Source organism: Melospiza georgiana, chromosome 3 (genome assembly GCF_028018845.1).
Source record: "Melospiza georgiana isolate bMelGeo1 chromosome 3, bMelGeo1.pri, whole genome shotgun sequence".
Classification (NCBI taxonomy): domain Eukaryota; kingdom Metazoa; phylum Chordata; class Aves; order Passeriformes; family Passerellidae; genus Melospiza; species Melospiza georgiana.
This window is the reverse complement of record NC_080432.1, coordinates 113,825,722-113,841,320: the sequence shown is the minus strand read 5'-3', so window position 1 is coordinate 113,841,320 and position 15,599 is coordinate 113,825,722. Positions and strand designations below refer to the sequence as shown.

Sequence of the window (15,599 nt, the reverse complement as noted above, 5' to 3'; positions counted from 1 at the left end):
CTATTTATTTTAAAAAACTCTTTCAGCAGAGAAAACATTTCTCTGCAGCAGATATAACAGCTGCCCCAAACCCGTGGAGCAATCCCATGGTGTACACTTGTGGCTGTCCTGCCAATTTCCTTTTTAACTAAACCACAAAATGATGGGATGCCAACCACAAGAGAGCAAATTATTCTGATGTTCAGCACTTACGTGTGGAGAATATTAACTGACCCCTTTTTTTGATTAATTGGACCTTTTAATGCCATTAGGGACAGGGTTAGGTTATAGTTTCCTACTGAGTGGGACAGGCAAGTGGCACAAAGCGCTTATAAATCACCCCCAGCTCACAGGGGCTTCAGCAGCCGTGTAAATTTACAGATGTGGACAAAATAAAAGTTAATTGTGTTGTTAGTCGCATAAACAGAAACACATAGACAAGTGTTGCTTTGAAGAGAACAAGCTAATTTTAATAATGGTAAATGCAGCTGTTATTGATGGCAGCTGGCTGCTGGACTGAAGCATCTCAGGGCTCTCAGTCAGGATTCAGGAAAGCCAACAGGGCTTGGCAATGTAGCACAGGGGTCACCAGCACGAAGTGTCAGACAAGTGTGGCTGTCACCAGGCAAGGGGGTGATGTCCAGGACATAGCTGTCCACTCTGAGAAGCCTCCTGCCAGGGAATGCTGCTTGTTTATTGCACTTTGAGCAACCAAAAATGCAAGCATTGAGGCTGCTGCCAGGAGAGGACTGAAGACAAGTCAACAAGAACCAAATTCTTGTCCTTTTTAAAGCCATGGGGTTTGCTTCTCTTCCCTCCTCTGGCCTCTAATTTCCAGTCAATATCTAAGAGAACAAATGAAGATAATATTTAACCTGCAATTTAAGCCATGGCAGAAGAAAAAGTGACCAAAGTAGTGTTGGGGATATTTTAGCTAACAGAGCAGTTAGCTGCTCTTTTGTTGACTCAGCTTAAAAGAGTGAAAAATGTTTGTATTTATTTTAGGAAAACATCAAAGGAGCATCCTTCCAACCCTGACTATAGCCTCTAGGTACTTGTGGTGATTACTGCAATAGTAGCTCTTTTTTGAACTTATTCCTTGGAATAGGAGTCTAGTTTCTTTGGTCTTTCCTCTTCTATCTCACCCTGTCAGAGAGTGGAAAGCAGTTGCATCCCTGAAATTAAAGTCCATACAAAGACTCATTTTCAGGTTTCAGTTCAATACATACAAGGACTTATTTGCAGGTTTCAGTTCCCAGTGTGGAGCTGGAATGGGATGGAGGGGGATTTAATTGTGTTATAATATCCCTGCCAGAGGAGCAGTCTGGAAAATTACATAGCATTAGGATATAATCTCCCCTCTATCTTATGACCCCCATCTTCTCACTTCACCTGCTCCAGTGCCTCAGAAAGTGGCCAGCCCAGCTGAAGGAGGGTGTTTGCAGGCTGCATCAATCCAAGAATGTGAATTGGACTTACAACCCCTTTGTGGGTACCTACCTTGAGGCGCTCCCTGAATCTGCAGCAAAATTTCACCCTACACAGGGCCTCTTCACCAAAGCTCCTCATTCAGTGGCTTAAACTGTTGGTTTCCACCAAAACTAGTGCAAACCCCAACTTGTGCCATAGCATCCTGCAGCTGCAGGTGGGGAGAGTGCAGACACAAACCCTGCGAGATCCTGCATGCACGCTCTCCCTTCACCCACCCTCGTGTCCTAAACCCACAGAGGGACAGCCAAACGCCAGGCACTGAGGGCATGCAGCCCCATCCCACCCTGCAGGAAGCAGCAAAGGGCAGGGACAAGGAGATGATCCCCTTGGGGAGAATCTAGGCGAGCATTCCATGCAAGGAAGCATGCAGCATTCAACCTCGTGGCTGTCTCTGTGCAGAGATCCAATTGCCCCTTCTCTGGCAGAGCCTGGCACAGGGACATCCCCAGGCTGCAGGGATCATCTGGGCTCAGCAGAGAGGGACTGCGGCCCCAAGAGATGGGGGGAGAGCTGAAAGCTGCTTGGTTCCCTCTCTTACATGCTGCCCCAATGCACAGGAAAATTAACAGCAGAAAAAGGAGAAGTGCAAATTACCTTTTCACTTCACAAACGAGGAGGGAGAGGCAGGACAAACTCCTGCTCTCAGGTCCAATTCCTTTCATGTATACTTCCTGGGGCAGAACAGTTATGTGCCTGCCTAATAACTCAGTCTAGCTCCAGGTAAGCAGTCATTAGTTTTCTTGGGAAATGCTCAAGCAGTAAGATACAAAAAGTGGGTAAATTTATTCAGTCCTCAGTGCTGAAGTATATATAGAGATGTAGAGATAATGCACATAAAAACACAGATACAGGGGTACACACACAGAGAGAATAATAAAAATAGATAAATCTGGTACTACTTTCTGTAGGGTTGGAATGGAAAAAAAGAAAAAGAGGGGGACATATGAATTTAATAAGCTCAGGCATAATTGCCATGAGTAAATGTTAATGCATAGGAATGAACTTTTATTTTTACTTTATACATATTAATAGGCTGCCTCTTTGTGAAAGAGTGACATCAGACATTGATAAATTTGACAGAAGTGAAAGGAAAAAATGGTTGCACTATTAGGAACATTCCTGAGGTGGTGTTGAACGGTGGCTTTGATATATCAGCCTTCAGTTTCTGAGGACATTCGTATTAACTTGTGTGTACATCCAGAATTCAAATGAGCTGCTCCTTTAGATGCTGACTTTTAGCAGCAGTCCCACCAGACAGGCTGAAATCAAACCTACAGTTTCAGAATGTGGTGTTGTATAATTTTCTCAGTACAGCTTGTGCCTGCTGACTCTCTCAGAAGATTAGAGAAAGAGGAAGCATATAGCAGGTCGTTAAAGATCCACACAAGGCTGAAGAGTGAAAAAGAATCTTCAATGAACACACTGCTCCAAGTACACCCTCCTATGCCAAGAGATCCATGCAAGGCTGTGTTTATAATATTGCTGAAAACAGAGAGATGACAAATTCCTTGGAATGCATTCACTTAAAGGCAAGTGAGTGCTAACCACTGACATCTGAATGCCTCAAAAACATCTGAACATTAGTGCATTGCCCAACATGGATGCTCTTTATAACCCTTCAGGAAACCTCTGAGAAAACAGGGCTACACCTGCAAGATATGTATATGTCTGGAAACATCCTACCAGTACAGTAAGTGTCTGAGAATCTTACAGCAAAGCCAGCATGCACAGGTGCATCACATGGCTTAGGATTCACAGTGAGGAATAAATACAAAGCTGAATCCATGCATCTTTTTCTCATTAGTCCATTGCTTTTAAAAACTAGGCATCAGGAGGCTGGAATTTTAAGGTGGGAGTTAATACTACTGACACACACTTCTGAGCAGCTTCAAACCAAAGGGGGGATAAAAAACAAAATACAACCAAGAAAGGAAAATATTTGGGAAGTGGTAAAGAAGGCAGCCATAGAAAATGAATATATAAAGAGAAGAAACAGAGATGAGTGAATGTGTGCTAGATTATATTAATTATTTTACCAGAAAATTTTGGTTTGAAATTTGGGCAATTCAGTGAGATTTCTGTCATAATGTCTGCTTGCAAAAGACAAAAGGGAAATTCTTTTTTAAAAAGTAAAGTATTGAATAACCATTTTCCCCTCCTTTTCCTCATTAGAGTGCAAGTACTCTCTTTGGAGACAGATACAAAAATTAGAAATAAATATTCACCTTTCTGTTCAATGCATAGGAATTAGGTTTTTATCCACTTTTTATCTAGTTTCATACAACAGTTAAAATATTGGATTTTTTTTCCTTTTAAAAATATCAGTCTCCTTTTGGTAAGCAAATGTAGGACATCATCTATATTTTTACCTTTTTTTTTTCAGGTGTCAACCATAAGACTTCTGTCAAATTAATTAGCCTGTATAGCCAAGATTATGAGTAGCAAACTAGTAACAAAAATTAGCTCTTCTATGCAAAAAAAACCCCAAGCATTTGAATCTATTCAAGACAAACAGTTTTTATCAGACCTACTGTATATTTGAATCTCTCAATGCCTAGTATCACAGCATGCCTAGTAGTTAAAGATAATTAAAGTAATAATACACCTGTTAACTGTGGAGATGCTGTGCCTAGCATCAGACTGCTTGGAATTACTAACACAAACTGGCTGAAGGGTTGGTTAAGGATGCAGTTTGCATGTTCCTGCTGGCAAAGAGAAGCCTCACACCCTCATCCTGTCATCAGTGAAATAAGGCAAGAGTCCTTTTATTTCAGAGCAGAGGCCACAGCCTAACAGACCAACCATCTCACTGATTTTCTTCTTCATAATCAGGTGGACCAATTTCCCTCTTTTTTACCTGCCAGAAACAAGTGGCTTTTTATTAATATCTCTCTTAAAAGTACTCCAACTGCTTACTTGTGCTCTAAATTGCTGCTAAGTGATTAACTCATCTTTTACCTCTCTTAAAGAAGCAGGCCTCTTCAAGACGGGACCTGAGTTTTCCCTCACCCCACGTTTTCAGCATCATCAACATCAGCATTTTAAGTAAGCATCACTGTCTAAAGAGCAGATTGCTTATGCATGACAGAAGTGCTCAAATACTGCGCTCCTATTCAGCAAAAAATATATTCAAAGACCATAGATAAGCAGAAAGACATTATTTAAAAGATCCTGTTTTTAGTAAGCAATATGCTTACTGTAAGGAGAGAGGTGTTTTATTTAACTGGCAATGACTACACTTACTCTGAGCTGGCAATAGCCTGCAACAACAAACACATCCAAGTGTTTTATGCAGCCGTGGATACTCATTTTCCTCCTCCTGCAGATACATTCTTTCTATGTGTCCAGTGGCTAGAAGCCAAGAAACTCATTTCACGCTTGGTAATTCATTGCTAATCAGCACTAATCTGTTTGGGAAAACATGTATGGCTCAAGCACAGAGAATCAGATCACTTTGGCTGCTTTGTTGGTGACAGTTCACCACCAAGAGCAGCTCTCTGACCTCTTCCATGGGACCCACATCAAGGTTCACTTACTCATGTAAGTTGTTCCATACCAAGAATTTTTCTTTTTGAGGTGTGGATATTTAAAATTAAAATAATAATGAATTTTGGTACAATGTGCACCAATTTCACAATTCACATCTCTGGGATCAGTAGTCACTACTAATACAAGTTTACCACTGCAAAGCTTGTGGGAGCCTTCCTTGGTCCTACAGAGATATACTCAAATGAAAAAAAAAAAAAAAGGGGGGAGAGAGCTTTGTAAGGAAGGCGCCAGCTTTGCTTTGAATTGTTGGCACTTGAATCTCTATGGGGCAGATATCCATCAGCCCAACATTTTATATGGGCAACGATTAGGAGCAAAATTTATATCACAGAATCACAGAATATGTTGAGTTGAAAGGAACACACAAGGATCATTGAGTCCTACTCATGGCCCTGCACAGCACCATCCCCACAAGTCACGCCATGTGCCAAAGAGCATCATCCAAATATCTCTCAAGCTCTGTCAGGCTTGGTACAGTGACGACTTCCCTGATGAGCCTGTTCCAGTGCCCAACCACTCTTCTGGGTGAAGAACCTTTTTCTAATACCCAACCTAAACGTCCCCCGACACAATTTCTGGCCATTCCCTTGGCCATTCCCTGTCACTGGTGACCACAGAGAAGAGATCAGTGCCTGTCCCTCCTCTTCCCCTCACAAGGAAGTTGTGACAGCAGCGAGTGAGGTCTCCCCTCAGTCTCCTCTGGACTAAACAGACCAAGTGACCTCAGCAGCTCCTCATACAGCTTCACCTCCAACCTTTCACCGTCCTCATGGCCCTCCTTTGGAGAAGGCCATTAAGGTCCCCAATGGTTTAATGTCTTTTATGTATTGTGCCACCCAAAACTGCCCCCGGCACTTAAGGTGAGGCTGCCCCAGTGCAGAGCAGAGCAGGACAATCCCCTCCCTTGCCCAGCTGGTGATGCTGGGCCTGATGCCTCTGAGGACACGCTTGGCCCTCCTGGCTGCCATAGCACTGTTGGCTCACGTTCAACTTGCCAGAACCCCCAGGTCCCTCTCATGGGACTGCATTCCCCAGTCTGTATGTACATCCAGGGGCGGTCCACAAACACAACCCTGACAATTGCAGCTTCCCCATAAAAACAAATGTTGACTGGGAAGCAAATGGAAACAAACACCCCAAACTTAGTGAAATCTACCAACACTTGGCTTTGAAACCCTGGGAAGACGCTCAGACAACAAATATTGATTTCACTTCATGCAAAATAAAGTCTATGTTACTGCTGCGAGATTCCGTCCGCGATACTCTCCCGCAGGCGTTGAGCCATGTGCTCCTGCAGTGCAGCAGAGGCACAACTGAGCTCCAACGCCAGCGCCCTCCCAGGCAGCAGCCCTGCAGAGAGGAGCCAAGGCACACGCAGGCTGTGGGCACTCCTGCGCCTCGCCCTCCACCCCAGGGCTGCATTTGGAGCCGAGGCTGCTCAGGCATGTCTCAGCTCAGCCTGACGGATCCGTCGGGTGGTTATCCAAATGCGATGCTGTCCCAGTCTCATCTGGAACGCCTGCATGACAGCGTTTCCCACTCATCCAGCTTTTTTTTTTAAGTCATTAAAAATAAGACAGCGCGAGCCTCTGAGAAGCCTCTGTGTAAAATAAAGGTCTGCATTAAAGCCAGGTATGAAAAGCTGTCTTCCTGACAAGCAGTTGCTATTTGGAGGAGCATCTATCTCTCAGGGAATCAGTTATGTGCCAGCAACAGAGAAACAATCCCATACAAACAGCAACATTAGGGGAATCTTAAGGCCAAAATTTAAGCACTAAAAAGACAGAGTGCACCTCAGGAAAAGCTAGATTAGCTACCTTATCACTGCTTGCAAGCATGCATACAATATTACAGCCCTTAATTAAGCAGATATGTTTTCTCTCTGATAGAATGAATCAGATGGTCTTCTAGATTTTTTGTGTTTAGCATATATTAACAATTTATCTCTTTTCTGTGTGTCCATCATTTAATTAGCATAAAAGCCCCCTAATCCAATGTTTGCTTGGTCATCTTCATGACATATACTCCTATCTCAAAGGTACTCATTTTAATAATTTCATCAGTACAGATGTACAATGCATTCCACGAGACATTTTTCTCTTAAGAGACAGATGTACTTCTTAGCAGTAATTCATTATTTATTACCTCGCAAGCTGTTTTTCAGACAAATAACCTCACAGTTCCATTACTAGTATCTTTTAATGATGTTTCTGTTTCAGATTGCTTTATCATTGGAGTCTAATCCAAATTTCACTGAACTTTCCCATTAATTTTAGTGAAAGGTTCTGTTCTTCATTTTCCAAGCAGCTCAAAGCACATCTCAGGAAAATCTGTACACTATTTACTCAAAAAGACATTTTAAAATAGAAAGCAAAATATTTCTTTAGCATTAAATCGCTTCTCTAATGAGCAAAACCTCCTACAGAGGTTTTTCACTAGTTAGCTGAGAGCACATCCTAGAACACAGTAAGTGAAAGAAACCTGCATGCTGAATGATGAATGGGAGCAGGGTGTTTTCAGAATTACTTCAGAGGGCAGCACAAATGAGTTTCATATGTAGCCTTGCAAAATCATCATGTTGGGCAAATTTGAAAACTTATTCAATATGGTAATGTTAAGCCTGAGAACAGATAGATTACTGAGGATGTTAGAAGAATAAGGTGATCTCTGGATCTCTGGGCTATGCACCAGCTATTCCATGCTTCTAAACACAACAATGAATCTTGAAAGATTTCATGCTAGGGAACACAGTCTGTAAAGAGACATAACACTGAAAGGCAGAATCTCTGTAGAGTGACCCTTTCCTTTATTGCATTCTCCTGAGATTCCACCTGGATTACTGCATCCAACTCTGGAGCATCCAAATTAAGAAGGACCTGTTAGACAGCTTCAGAGGAGGGCTACTACAGTGATCAGAGGGCTGAAACATTCCTCCTGTGAAGCCAGACTGAAAGAGTTGGGTTGCTCAGCCTGGAAAAAAGAAGGCTTCAAGAAGACCTTACAGCAGCCTTCCAGTCCATAAAGGGGACTACAAGAAAGCAGCAGAAGGACTAATCACAAGGACATGTAGTGATAGAACAAGGGGAAAATGACTTTACACTAAAAGAGGGCAGGCTTAGATTAGATATTAGGAAGAAATACTTTACTGTGAGGGTGGTGAGGAACTGGAACTGGTTGCCCAGAGGAGTTGTGGATGCCCCATCCCTGGAAGTGTTCAAGGCCAGATTGGATGGGGCTTTGGGCAACCTGATCTAGTGAAAGGTGTCCCTGCCATGGCACGGGAGTTGGAAGTAAATGATCCTTAAGGTTCCTTGCAACTCAGGGCATTCTGTGACTGCCCTGCAATTCTCTGTACTAAGCATGTTTCTGATTACTGGAGCCCTGAACTTCACACTGCAAAGGACTTAGGTCTTTGAGGACCTTCTGAAAACGCTAATTTATTCTATAAAGTCCTTGATCTTGTGCATTTTACAACCACAAACCTCTCCAATCATGCCCACTCATTAAATTGATTGGTACAAACTATGAGCACGTGTGAAAGCCAAATCAAACTGGGATTTCACTGTGATAAACATGGTGATCAGAAAATGCCAAAAGGGAATAATCTGTTTAGGCATGAAGCAGGAATGTCAATATCCCCCCAGTTCAGTGGTCGTCCTTAATGGTTATGAGATTTCAATACTTCTATCATGATTCACTCTTGAAAGGAATTCTACAACTTTTAAAGGATACTGAGAATATTTCTGTGTAGAGAATTCACCCATATCTTACCTCTTGATTTCCTCCTCTCACTTTTCTCCAAACTTAAAAATTCTGGTGTTTTTTGCTGTTAAGTAGATTCTATGGTTTCAATGATTTGGAAAGAGTAAATGAGAAATTTTTAAAAATTAAGTATTTTAAACATTAACTTCATAACTATGTTTTATTAAATTAGGAATATTAAGTACTAGTCCCTCATACTTCATACAAAGAGAAGGGAGGAGTTATCCTAAGGGCACCTTATCATGGGGGACAGCTATGCTTTTCAAAATAGTCAACCAGCAAAATACTAATTATCTATAATTTATAATTTTTTTTCTATAGGGTGGGACTGCTGATTGACCCCCTGGTTATTAGAAACTGAGAGGACTCCTTAGACAATCAATTTTCTTTCCTTGTCACAACAAACTTGTTCCCTGTAGTTTCTTCTGTAATTACTTATTCAGCAGTTTATTAAAACATAAAAAAGAAAAGCACTTGTCATTCTTTTCTGAACTTTTACAAAATAATGAAGAGATTTAAGCAAGAGAAAAAAAAGAGATCCTGTATCCTGTCTTATCAATATCAGAAAGTCATCCTAATAAGGATTATTCCTACACTGACACCACAGCTCTTCCTGTTTCTATAAAACTATTCACAAGTTGCATATATTTCCATATTTGATCTGCATTAATATTAAAATCCTCCTGAAGTTTCTGGAAAGATTTACATGTTTTATCATCAGATAAATCCTTTATTATCTTGTCCCAAAAGTTCATTCTTCTTTAAAATGCAATAAATATTTAATTTGAACAAACAAAGCAAAAGCAATTAAGGAAAAGAGGTGCCCTAAGAAAAAAAGAAATCTGAAGATTGAATTCACAACTGCATTTGCTGTCTGTGTAAGAATTTCTAGAGTCAATATCAAATAGAAAACGAAGTAGCAAACACCAAATCTCATATGTAGAAGTCAGAAGATATACCAGGGTATTATCCTCAAGCATTACATTACCATGCACTGATATACTGGATGGATGAGCAGCAGAAGAGACAGGATATTGCTGTGGTTGCTGGAGACAGAATGCAAGAGGCAGGTGGCATGACAGGACTGAGCAGACAGCAAACCCTCTGGTAACCCTGGCAGGAGGAAGTGGTAAGCAAAACTCAGTATCTTTTGGACTTTGTTTCCCAGGAGCTAGAAGGTGTTGAAAGGTTTTGTTTATTTATAGTCAATCCTTTGGAGTTATAAATCTCACAAGAAGCTGCTCAGGAGACCAGAGACTTCTCAAGAACATCACACCTTGTGTCGCTTCAGCACTTTGCATCCACCTTCCTAGAAGTGTGCAGAGGTTTGCATGGAGGGAGGCATTAACAAGAGAACAGGGGGAAGAGAGGAGGACCCAGAAGCTCTTCTTTCATTTGTGCAAAAATACTACAAGAAAAGAGTGAAATAGATTTAAAGGGAGATAATGATAAAAGTGTTGGGACTTGTGTCTGAGGCAAATTTCATTGTCTTTAAACATAGCCTAGATCTCAAATACAATTTCTATTTCACTCAGAATATACACAGCAAATGCTGCTGGTCTCACTCCTGATCTTTCCAAGCAGTTTTCTCCTACAGTAAAAAAAAAAAAAAAATTCATCTTTATCTTATTTGACTATCTCTCTTTTTGTCCCTGCTGTGCCTTGCAATCCCCATCTCTGTGCCATCTGTCAGTGAGACAGGCCAGGGAAATACAGAACCACTGGTACTTACAGCTCTTGAAACTTCTGGATAAATCATTAGAGAACATGCTATAGGGAACAACTTCACAATGACAAGGAAATAAAATCAATTTTATAATAAGTATTCTCAAATTCTTTTTTCCATAGGGTCAATCCTCAGTCATTCCCATAGAAAACTCTCCCCAAGAGGGAGGAAAAGAGAAAAATTGTCTGAGGTTTCCCACTGAGAACATTTACTTCTTCCTTGGAAGTGTGGGAATTTGCTCTCCATGCTCTGTGGAGCAATGGTGAGGGTTTTAGTCTACAACTCCATTAGATTTTCCCAGAGCCACAGAGGCTGTGCAATTTCTGGCTCTTTTGTAAATGATAGTTTGCTCAAAAGGCCTCCTGTTACACTTGAAATATAGGACAGGAGTTACCACTTTAGCTGTAGACCCACACAGAGAACCCAGAGACAGAGGAGTGAGGTGGTGCCTTGGGGTGCACAAACACTTTTAATTTATAAACCATGCAAAAAAAACCAACAGGGGTTAGGGGGCTCTCAGGTAAAGATTTTATGGAAAAATATGTTTTCTATTGACATTGTTACTTTTGAGTGGAGTTGAAAGTTTCCTGAATAGGAAATCAGCATCCAAACTAGCACTAAAACATTGGTGCATCATGCAGGACAACACTGGGCTTTAGTACAGATCTTATTCTCACATAAAAAGCCACCAAGCCACTGTGCCTCTAGGATTGCCATCTGCAGAAGACATAATCTTTAACATGTCACAAGTCTTTCTTGCTCTCAGAATTCGTTTCATGGGATATCCTTCTCCTTCTATTTCCATTTCAGAGTAAGCTCTTTGACCTCCTCCCACCCCACTAAAATGTTGATGTGTCCCTGCAGCTGAAGGTAAGGGGGAGTCACTGGTGTTGTCATGCTTGTGGAAACACTGTGCAGATGACCCACCATGCTGACTACCTGAACACTGCTTTTTTGATCTGGTACTCACATTTTCTCCTCCTTTGCCACTTCCCAAACATGTCCATGTGTCATTCTCTGTGTGCAACACTGGTTTTCAGGATTTTTTTCTATGTGCAAAGAGTTTTGACTGAGGTCACTGGGTTTTGTTTTGAAGACCCCAGGATTTAATTTGTCCTTTCATACCTGCAAAGAAGGCAAAGTTCCATATCAGTATCATTCATCAAATCTGTGATTTCATGATGGTAAAATGGTGGATATGAATCTTATTACCACAGTTGTTCCCTTGAGCCTTGGTGGTGGAAAAAAAGGGCATCAAACCATACATGAGTAATTGCTGTAGTCTTTGAGGTCCCTCTGTTGTACTCATATAAATGGAGCATCAGCAAAAATTATTATCAGGTCAGGTAACTCTAAGGGTGAGATCCTCAGCAGATGTGAATCACTATCACTCTAATTAAAAAAAAAAAAAAAAGGTCACCATTAATGTCACTTTGAGATTTGGATTTAGGAAGCATTTATCTTACTCTGCTCATCTGAATTTATGAGGAACCTGCACTTAAAAATTAAATTGCATTTGAGAGTCAGGAAAAAAATCAGCTTTACATGAACAATTAAATGTGACAAAACTGTACCAAACAAAATTCAGGACTCTTGAATTGCTAGGTAATTTATCTTAAAGAACATGCAAAAAGGTGTTTCACTGTCATAAGAAGTTGTCTGGAGATAACATCAAAGCTAACATAATACCACTGCTGTTACCCTTCAAAAAAAACTTTATCTGCAGTTAAAAGGATAAACTAGGCACATTAGAAAGGTAATCAAAAATCTAAAATTAAATAGTTTTTAGTGTCCAGTTAAATTAAATGAGTAATGGAGCAATCTAAGAAAATACAGCATTTCATTTCATGACTATTAAATGGATTGCTATCAGTGCTTGTTATGATTATAAAATCACACTTCAGATACTCACATCTCCCCACTTTTCAACTCTTTCAAAGTTATAGCTCTGTCACTTCTCTATAGCACAAAAATACAGCACAGCTTCTTGCAATTTCCTGAGACACTGCACCTGTAATATATTCATGCTAATTGCTCGAAACTCATGCATACAGATGACAAAAGAAGCTGAGCGGCAATTCAGCTTTTTCATGCAAAGGAAACATAATTGTTTTATAATATGCTGTAAGTTTTGAACCTGCAGGTTAAGTATTCATTTAATTACTTAGGGAGAGGTTGCACTTCTACTCCTCTCCATGCAGAAGAGGCATACTGCATTGGTGCTATGCCAGGAGAAGGGTGAAGAGGAGCTCAGATTTTGAGTTTTCCTTCCTGTCTCTCTTCTTCCTGCATCTCTTCTTCCTGCATCTCTCCCTTTCCCCTTATTGCTTCCAGTGCCTCTGCTCATCCACTTGCCACTGATATTTTCAGAAAAAAAGTTATTCAAGCCAAATATGTTGAAGAGCAAATAGAGGAAGAGGAGAAGAAATGTGTTTCCTGCACAGACATCTGGTTTCAACACAGGTATTGCAAGTCTCCTAAATAAGATCATTTACTAGTTAAGGGATTTTATTTCAGACCCTATCAACAGAATGGCAGGAAAAAGAATGGTTTCAATACAAAGTCAAAAGTATTTTGGGTTTCTGATAAGAGACCTACTTGTCGCTGCAACAGCAGACCTGGCAAGATGCATCAGTAGCAACCAAGTATCTCCTCTGGCTCATATCATTGAAGTCTGCATTTTACAAAATTGAGGAAACAATTGAAAAATTTACATCTAGATTTGTGTGATCCAGTAGTTGTAATATATTGTTTGCACCACACAGAGTCATTAACTTTGTCTAAATGTACTTACTACATTAAAAAATCATCAAATGTCCTGAACATGGCTTAAATTTTCAAAAGACTTCAAGTAATTCAAAGGACCAGTTTCCATTTGTACACCCCAAGCAGTAAAGAGACTTAACAGAATTAAGCAATACATCTTCCTTATAGTCCTAAACACACCTCTTGCAATACTCACACAATTTTTCTGTGGATAGGCATATAATTATGGAGGCAACAGAAACCTGCTGAGCAGTGTATGGATCACATTAGTAACAAAAAAATTTCAGGTGAAAGGAATGGTGGTCATATGAGTCCAGAGAGACAAAGTCTCTGTTTAGAGCCATTAAACTCCTAAATAATCTCAGCCACTTGTATGATACAAAACACCAGATCTACATTTTTAAAGATGTAATGGTAGCCCCAGAGAAATAAGAGCTTTGGGGTTAGATCACCTTGTGATAGTGTGGAGAACGGAGTCCAACTGCTCCTTCTGACCAAACCACAGCCTGAGCTTGAGTTCAAACCAGCACCCCAAGACAGAATCCCAACAGTCAGCATTCCCTGGGGTAGGAAAATTCTCTCAGACACCAACACAAGAGTTTCCCCTCCTCATAGAAATTATTTGATATGCAAAGGACTGATGTAAGGAAGAGTGTCTTTAACCCCAGTGACTAGGAAATGTATCTAAGATGGGTGTTCAACTCCACATCTGATGGGTATCACTGCTCCAGAGCAGGAATCTGAACCTGGCTCTTCTACCTTTCTCTCACAGCTACATTTACTTTGAGCATGTTGAGAACATGCTGGTAACATCAGGTCCATAGCAAAGACAGTCCCATTTTGAAGGCTTCAAGGTTTTAGCCACAGGAGTCCTTGAAGTGGATCTCAATATTTAGGTGAGTTTGGACAGCAAAATCTTGAACATATGCAAAACATAACATGCTAAACTAATAGTCAGGAGATAAGTGACAGCTGAGGAGTAATTATTCCAATGGTACATGAATGCTGGGACAAGGTGATGCCTACATTCTGCAGCAGATTATGGTGACAGAAAAGCATTGAGCTGACTTTCACAGTACATCCACAGAGTTCAGCACAGCACCATGCAGAGACAGTCACACAGGTCTCAAAGGCAGCCTAGCCTTTTTGGTATGGCAGAACATGCATTATTAAATTCAATCCCTGTTTCTCAGCAGAGCTAATTAGTTCAGGTGCAGCTCAACGCTGCTATAATTATACTCCATCTGCTTCCAGAGCTAGCTAGTTTGGGTGCTGAGAGCTTGGAAATTTCTCTGCAGTACCCCCTCATGGGAGAGGGCATGATACTATTATGTCCTTAGGCGTGAAAAGAGATGGATTGACGCTTTGGTCTCTTTGATGATGCGAGCCTTAGCAGCCTAAATCCTGCCGAGTTAAATCCTCTCAAGGGACAGATTTTTTTAAGATGTTTAAATAGCTAAAGCCCCAGGTATGGCCCCAGTGAGATTTTTGAAAAATGCCTCATAAGCACTAAGTGTTTGCTGGTGGTAAATGACTGTGCAAGGCGGCGCTGCAGTGGGAGCCCCGTGTCAGACACCCAGCCGAGGCAGTCTGTCGCAGGCAGCAGCCCACGGGGCCCCAGCTCTCACCAAAACTTTGTTGTGCTCAGGTTGGCTCTGCTGCCTTGCAATCCAGCGTGTAAGTGCTAAGACTCGTTTGGCTACACAGAGAATATCAAGCCTGTCTGCTTCTCAAGAAACAGATAGTGACAACTCAGATGAATGCTAATTTAGCACGCAGTATTTGCTCGCTTTAAAACGAAGCCTGGATCCAAAGACTACTGCAGAGAATAGACTATCTCTCCTCCATGTCAATTCATATTGGATCAGGCCTTGAATTTGTGGCATGAAGCAATTAGTATAAAATAGATTAGGCAACAACTTCCTTTATTCAGTTGTACAAGTTTTTTCAAGATGAACTGATTGCCCACATTTGTTTCATACAGGCAGCTAAATCATCAATACCAACAAGACTGGCATTAATCAACAGAATTACCTCCTCACTCTCACAGGCATTTAGCCTCATATCACTTCACAAAGGCTGTCAGGGACTGTCTGTAGCTTCAAGCACAATACAGCAGTTCCACAGCATGTTTTTCCAGACACTGGAGTCATCCATATGCATTTGGCCTGCAAGCTTTTCAGCAGCACACTCAAATGAGAACATTTTCAGTGACCACATGAACCCTGCAGCATGTTCTCCCCCCACCTGCTTTGTTTGTCCACCCACCAGCACATATAGGTACCTGTAGATACATGTGTGCATACGTGACCAGGGAGTGTGTTCT

The 15,599-nt window shown here is 41.1% G+C and overlaps 1 long non-coding RNA gene across 2 annotated transcripts in view; it reads right to left on the bottom strand.

Moving 5' to 3' along the window:
* Positions 1-11,483: 11,483 nt before the first annotated feature.
* Positions 11,484-15,599, bottom strand: part of LOC131082085 (uncharacterized) — a 134,852-nt gene continuing 130,736 nt past the window's right edge. For both annotated transcript variants that reach the window (XR_009114309.1, XR_009114310.1), the window contains one exon: positions 11,484-11,632. This is a non-coding gene — a long non-coding RNA (uncharacterized LOC131082085). The remainder of the gene's footprint in view (positions 11,633-15,599) is intronic.